Source organism: Etheostoma spectabile, chromosome 10 (assembly GCF_008692095.1).
Source record: "Etheostoma spectabile isolate EspeVRDwgs_2016 chromosome 10, UIUC_Espe_1.0, whole genome shotgun sequence".
In the NCBI taxonomy this organism is placed as follows: domain Eukaryota; kingdom Metazoa; phylum Chordata; class Actinopteri; order Perciformes; family Percidae; genus Etheostoma; species Etheostoma spectabile.
The window spans coordinates 13,188,080-13,195,128 of NC_045742.1; the positions used below are offsets into that span (position 1 = coordinate 13,188,080).

Below are 7,049 nucleotides of genomic sequence, written 5' to 3' on the forward strand. Positions count from 1 at the left end.
CACACACACACACACACACACACCTCTTAAAACATCATACCTCGAAGGAAAGCTAGCTGCAAACACAAATATGTAGCATCAAATATGTTTGTATTGTCCAAACACTAATACATAAACGCTCAATTATTATTATTCTATTCATAACGAAAACACAACGCTTATATTTGCAGTAAACATTTGCTCTCACGTTCCAATAATTGTGAGCTTTTCACTTTGAGTCTGAATTCATATTTTTTGGGATTTCACTGATCAAAAATCATAATACTACAAAGAGAGGACATATATGTGGTGTTCAGTGTAATATGGCAAATAATTGAAGTTGAAAAAGTTTTTTGTTTTTTTAAAGCAAAAAAGAAAACAAGAGGTTAGTTCTTCATTTTTTGTGTGCACACACTGCTAATAGTAAAATGTTTGTTTCACTCCACCTACGTTACAGTTTGGCTGTCATATTTGTTTGTTGCTTGTTTATTGTGTTCTTGAATGTACATTTCAACCAATGCCTCATTATTTTAGAGAAATAAGCGGAGTAGATTTCCGTTTGAAGCCTGCCTTTTCCTCAGCAGAGCTTGAATTCAGTATCACCATTAGTCCTGGAGCAGAGCTAAACTCCTCCGTAGTGAGTTATTATTGTCATGCAGCTCATTCTCCCCATTTCCTGTGTCAAACATTACACTTCTCTCTAACAATATTAGTAATTTAAAAGGGAGAGTGATTGTAAACTGAGTGAGCAGGTTGGCCATTTGTGGCGTGTAGCTGAAGATGATGTGAGTGAGTGTCTGTCCTTGTCCCAATCAGAAAAGTACTGCAATAGATTAATTATTAAGAGGTTGGATGGGTCAACATTTTGATGAATATTGTAATGAAATAAAGCCTCTGGCAGTAGCAAAGCTTTTGTACCTGTATGCATGGATGTCAGCATTTTGCACCGGGATGATGACTGCCATTTCATATATATATATATATATATATATATATATATATATATATATATATATATGCTGTTTGCTTCAAACATATCAAAAGGAATTGGTGTGTTCATTTTTATGTCTTTGAAATATATGCTTACAGTGATCTGACAGCTAACTAGCTGTAAAAAGGATGTTCCTTACTCCAGTGTAAGGATTTGATGGAGGGGCAGTTGTCTGGATGGCCACAAAAATACATGGAGTGATTTCTCCAAAACTGTATTAGAGGTTTTCCTTCCAGTATCAACCATAGTAATACACTTTCGGTACTTTAAAAGTTCAGAAGACTTTGTCTATTGTGCTGTTTTAAGACAAATTAGCAAGATAGGCCCACAAGACACTCATACTATTTTTGCATTTTTACATACAACCTTCAATATTTAAACAAACATATAAAAATAGCAATCATCCCAAAACGGTTTAAAGTCTCATATTTCTTAGTGAAACATTGCACTCTAAGCACATTTTACATGCTCAAATTGTAATTGTTCTCCACATTTCGCGAAGCTGTGATGAAGTAGTTTGTGTGTTTTATGCTGGTTAAAAAGTACATGTTGCTCATGATATTTATGAGGATACAGCTTTAGGGACAGTCAAGTACTGATGATGCATTTTGCAAATCCCTTTTGAGTTTCACTTCAGTAAATTTCCGCTTTTAGCTTTCCATGAGGCCTCTTGCTGACAGCCATCCATAAGTTTCAGTACCTGGATTTGAGTTTTGATAAAGGCAACTACATAAATCTTTTTTATTTGTTTAATGAGTAATGAATGTGTATCTGATAAGTACTGCTGATTCAGTGCGGCTCACGTTGTTTCAGATAATTTTCCTTGAGTTGAAGATATTGTGATGTGATATGGTCTAAGATAGATCATTTCAAGTGGTTGATGTTATAAAATATTTAAGTTGTGAAGTGATTCTGTCTTCCAGTAAATTGAGGTGAAAAAGGTTGGTTTTGATCAGAGTACTTTAATGATGTGATGACTTGTGTAATGCATGAGATATCTTTCTGTTGTATTGCAACCTCATCAATAGCTTGCATCAAATGTGTTTTGTGTTACTGTAGTATCAATGCGGTTAGAGGAATCTCGAGATATTCTACATAAGAGCTTATCTTTAAACCCCATCTATTGTATGCAATGCCACATTCAGCCCCTCTGTTCTCCATTTATAATCTCGCCACAGAAAACACAATAGAGGTGATCAAACACTGTTTTGTGCATAGAGAAGCCTCTGTTTTTGCAATATGGAACTGAACTGATTTTCCATTTGTTGTGTGAGGACATGTATGAAGCTAAAAGGCAGCAACCTAAACAGTGAATTTCTCCGGCTTCTGTAGCCTATGTAATTCTTCAGTCGTGTATTTTTGACCAAGCTGTGGTAATATTCCATAATCACTGAACCTTGCCACACCCTTCCCCCCAGTAATCACAACTGATTAGACCTCCGCTTCCCAGTTTGCCACTTGCCCGCCGCCATCTTTACTCTTGCGCTCTCTGCCTAGCAACAAGCGCAGGCGCCATTTTGGACAGGGTATACAGGGTATGCATACGGTATATGTATCAATTTAATGTAAATAAATCCATTTCACCGTGAAATACATTGAATTGCCCCCCCTCTCCCCCACCATGCCATACTTGGGTTGAGCCCCAGCTGTGTACCAGGAGGTGGGCTGCTTTTTTACACCAGAGTCTTTGGTTTTATGCATCATCATAACCATATATGACATCTTGCGTAACTTACACTGTGCAGCTACCATACTTTTCCAAGTACGGTTTAAGCACTCTGCTCGGGCAGGAGAGGCTATATCAGCGTTGACTCAGACTGACCAAATGCGATTTTAATTGGATCGCTGGCTTTTCCCCCAACCTCCCCTGGTCAAGCCAGTGGTGATATTGCTCTCCACGTTACTTTCTTTTCATCCACCCCTCTGTGCCCCCTCCCCTTTTTTGCCAGGTCCTCTTGTTCCACTGTCTTATCTATCTCTATCCCTACAGCTCCTGGCTATCTTCACCCACTATGGCTCCTTCATGATGGCCCCCTAATCTCTGCCAGTGTGGTTCCATGGTAAGTTGCCAGATTCTCCTCCAAACATGCATGGAACTTGAATCATATATCTGCTTTTTTCTATACACTGCTCCTATCTTCATGGAAAATTGCAACCCCTCATGGTACACTGGATGCAGCTTCACTGCTGCTTTAATTTATTTTTCACATTCTCTCCAGTTGGAGAATGGTAGCTACTCAGGGGGTTGGCATTAACAATGCATACCAAGGGCAATTGTAACAATGAACAACGATTGATTCTAAAGGAAATTATTGAACAATACATAATAGAACTGTCAATAAGAAGAAACAGTGGAGTGACGTGAATGTGTAGCTCATGTCACTTGTTCTTCTCTGAGAACATTAGTAAGGTAATCTGTTTCATGTCTAAGCCTGTGTTAATTTGACAGCTTGACAATAAGAATCTTTAACACACCTTCAGAAGCAGGCCTCTAATGTAAGATAATGCAATCATTACAATTATGTGCACATGTTTAATGTGTTTACAAACCATGGAATGGTGAACAGGAATGTGGAGTCCCAGCGCTGTACTCTTATGACTTAATCAGACTGATCCTTTAGATTTCTTTCTCATCTTCATCTGCAGTTTTCTGATTTCAGCAGTGCCAGCCCCCTGTGAAGTCCAGCCTGTAGGGCTTATTAAACCAGGCTCCTATTCAGTCTCCCCAATGGTTGCTCCACTGTCAACTTAAGCCCAAGCCCCTTGAACACTCAGCTCTCCAACTATTGTTGCAGAATTCGCAAAAAAATGAGTATCGCTGAATAGCCCACATGCAGCGGAATAGAAATGCCCCGCCTATCCTCATATCTAATGCATATTTGTCTTTTGATGCATTGCAACTTGCCCCTGTGGATGGTTCATAAAAAGATGTCTTTTTTTCTTCTTTTTTTCATTCATTATCCATGCCTTACATAACAGATATTTTGACATTTTCTGATGAGCCAGTTTCTGAGATATCATGAAGACTTTTAATGGTCTCCTATGAGCTGGTAAGCTCACGAGATAACCAAATGACTGACAATGGCAATCTCATACGAAGGATAAACAACAAACTGAGAGGAAAAGTTTTTTAGATATGGCTTGCTGTATTTGTTGCGTCCTGATGCAATGCATAAGGAAAATAAATCATGTTTTTTAAGTCCCCATCTTTCAAAGTTCATACATCTAAGTTTTTTAGGGGAGTTAGAGCAGGTTGTGTGGGGGGAGCAGACCTTTGAAGATCTTTCAACTCCTGTAAGCTCCAGGCCTATGAGATGCAGTGCCATCCTTTTAAGGGAATGACCATAACTTTGGTCCCCTTGCTTCTAATCCCTCCTCCAGACCCTTGTCATCAGAGATCAACCAGGCTGAGCCTTAATGTCCTCCACTTGTTGGCAAGGGCAGCTCGTAGCTTTCATGTGCGTGAAGAGCCAAATGAATATACTTAAATCTGCACGTAGGAGCAGGGATTGATGCCTTTATTTTAATCTGTGCTTCTTTACACTTCTACAGTATGTGATCTTTGAGAAATTATCAGTTACATTTTTAAAACCTCTGCTTAATGATTCACATTTTACTGAATACATTTGAAGCGTTTGTTAGAAAATGTTATAAAGGCTTTGATTGTAACACCTAAAGAGCACAATGCCTTAGATTTTACAAAAACAGTTGCAAGAGACACTAAGTGCCTGTTGCCTTTGCTGTCTCTCAAAACTATCACATTTCATTAGCAACACATCGCTTCTGTTGTGAGATACTGCATTTGAATACTTTTTATATGATTTCTCAAATCTCTGTCCTTTGAGGTTGAGCGTAAAAAAAAGAGATCACATTGATCACAGTCCAGGGTGTTTCAAAGCAGTAATCGGGAGTGTTTAATTTTATCTGTTGCGGTATGCATTGCAAGGCGGCTGTGTATTAAAGCCTGTGAACTCGACATCTGAAGGAAGGGTTCTGTTTCTGATCACATCCCTATTGAAGTCCATCCATTCGATGAACATGGATGTGTTGACACACTCAAGCTTGTGCTACTTGCGTTTATGGCCGTCAAATTAATATGTACTTGACATGATGCTGTATGTTGTCTTCAGCCGATGCGTAGCATTGGTTGCAGTCCTGGGGGCCCACAGGGCCACATTTTAGAGAGCTGTAAGTGAGGACGCATGGCGATCTCACTGTTAACCTTCAGCGTAACAAGAACACCCCAGGGCCTAACTTTACAATGATGGATGTAGGGTGGCGGGAGTTAGGGGGCCCCACACACTACCCAGGAATCCCCCTTGGGCCTTTTCAATTACAGTTAGACCAAGCTCCGCACTGTGATGATATGTTGCTTTAAGGCTGTGACATTAATGGAGGGGACAAATGTGATTTGGTGTGGTGTTGACCCTAAAGTGCAAGACACAGACAGAAGCACTCTCATTGCACAGAAATAGCAGGGATAAATGCAAGGTAACTTTTTAGCTTTATTTGTTTACAGTCAACAATAAATTAATTCAAACAGACCAAATTGTCATTTAGGTTTCTGTGAAGTGAAAGAACTATTGATGTGAACTGTTTATCATTATCCACAGGCTAAAGAGAGCACAAGGGGCATGAGAGAGAGTAATTAGCCACTAGTGCTGCTTTGAAGAGCCCAGGTAACGGATTTAAGAGTGGCAAAGGGAAAGTGATAGACTGTCCCTTCATCTTTTTCATGATCAATGAGGTAGCACAACCTTGTATTGGATGTATGCTATGATATGGTAATTGTGTGTGTGTGTGTGTGTGTGTGTGAGTGAGTGAGAGTGAGAGAGTGCTCTTTTAACACATTTAACATAAATAACAGCCACAGTGTTTTTGGCCCATGGATGAGTGCTATGCCAGGATCACTGTTGACTTAAACCAGTGAAGTTTGCACTTTTCCACAGATGACTTTCAAAAAGAACAAGGCAGAATTGACTGCATCTATTTCTGTCCGCAGGGAATAATCCTGTGTTCGAGGTATCTGGAAGAGGCAGGGGATCAAAAATCCATCACCTATGCAAAAACAGAGCTTTCCATATAGTCCCTTTTATTAAAGTGGAATATGGCTGAGGTAATTAGCACTTATCCTGAGCTCCACTCCTTTATCTACATTATCTGTACTGTTGTGGTGTGAATGTCATGGTGTTCCTTCAGTTATGTAATTGACAAAATTATGCAATTCTTCTGCTTAACTGGGGGTATGCTTATTCCCTTGGAAATGCATCGCCTTCAGTATAACAAAACCAAAATCCCCACCCTGCTTTGACAGCTATCAGGTCAACACATGTAGAAGAGAAGAAAAATGAGTTTACTGTGGAAACAGTGACATTCTTGTTTGAAATTGTACTATATCTGAAACTTAAGAGCACTACCATACTAAGCCCAGCTTTACATTAATCACTAAAACTGTACTGTATTTGACTTGTATTATTACCACTTGATCAAACACATAATTAACTATGCTCTGTACATTGACTTGATGTAGGATATACCACGTTTGAGGGGCCATGAATAATACTAGAAGCATATAGGGAAAAGAAGACGCCACTCCTCTCCAGCTTCCTACCACAGAGCTGTACTGTAAGTACAAAATGTTTTGAAATGTGTATTTACTTCCTTTTATGAGATACCAGCATAAAGTAGAGATACCAGCCAGTAACATCAACATCTGAGAAATCGGATCAGGAACCAGCATGGGTTGTTGGTAATACATATGTGAACAAGATGCCAGAGGCTACATGAAGTCACTGACATAATTATCTAAATACGCTTTATTATTAATCCCCATAATAAAAATGGTTATTCTATGTTGTAAATCCATCATCCAGGATGCCTATATAGATGATCTCTCATCTCATATATCATATCAGACATATTGATATTAATCTATGCTGTGTTTTCTATTATTTCTGTTTAATGGGTGGACAGCCTGAGCAAAGATGGAGGCCAATATATGTCTTGTCCCCTGAGAAAGCCAGATGGGGGGTGTGTGTGTGTGTGTGTGTGTGTGTGTGTGTGTGTGTGTGTGTGTGTG

At 39.3% G+C, this 7,049-nt stretch overlaps 1 long non-coding RNA gene across 1 annotated transcript in view; it reads left to right on the top strand.

Annotated features, from left to right (window-relative positions):
• LOC116697067 (uncharacterized) overlaps window positions 1–7,049 on the top strand; it is an 81,387-nt gene that overhangs the window by 60,076 nt on the left and 14,262 nt on the right. Inside the window, exons 3-5 of the long non-coding RNA XR_004333905.1 lie at window positions 2,961–3,030; window positions 5,973–6,086; window positions 6,501–6,595. This is a non-coding gene — a long non-coding RNA (uncharacterized LOC116697067). The remainder of the gene's footprint in view (window positions 1–2,960; window positions 3,031–5,972; window positions 6,087–6,500; window positions 6,596–7,049) is intronic.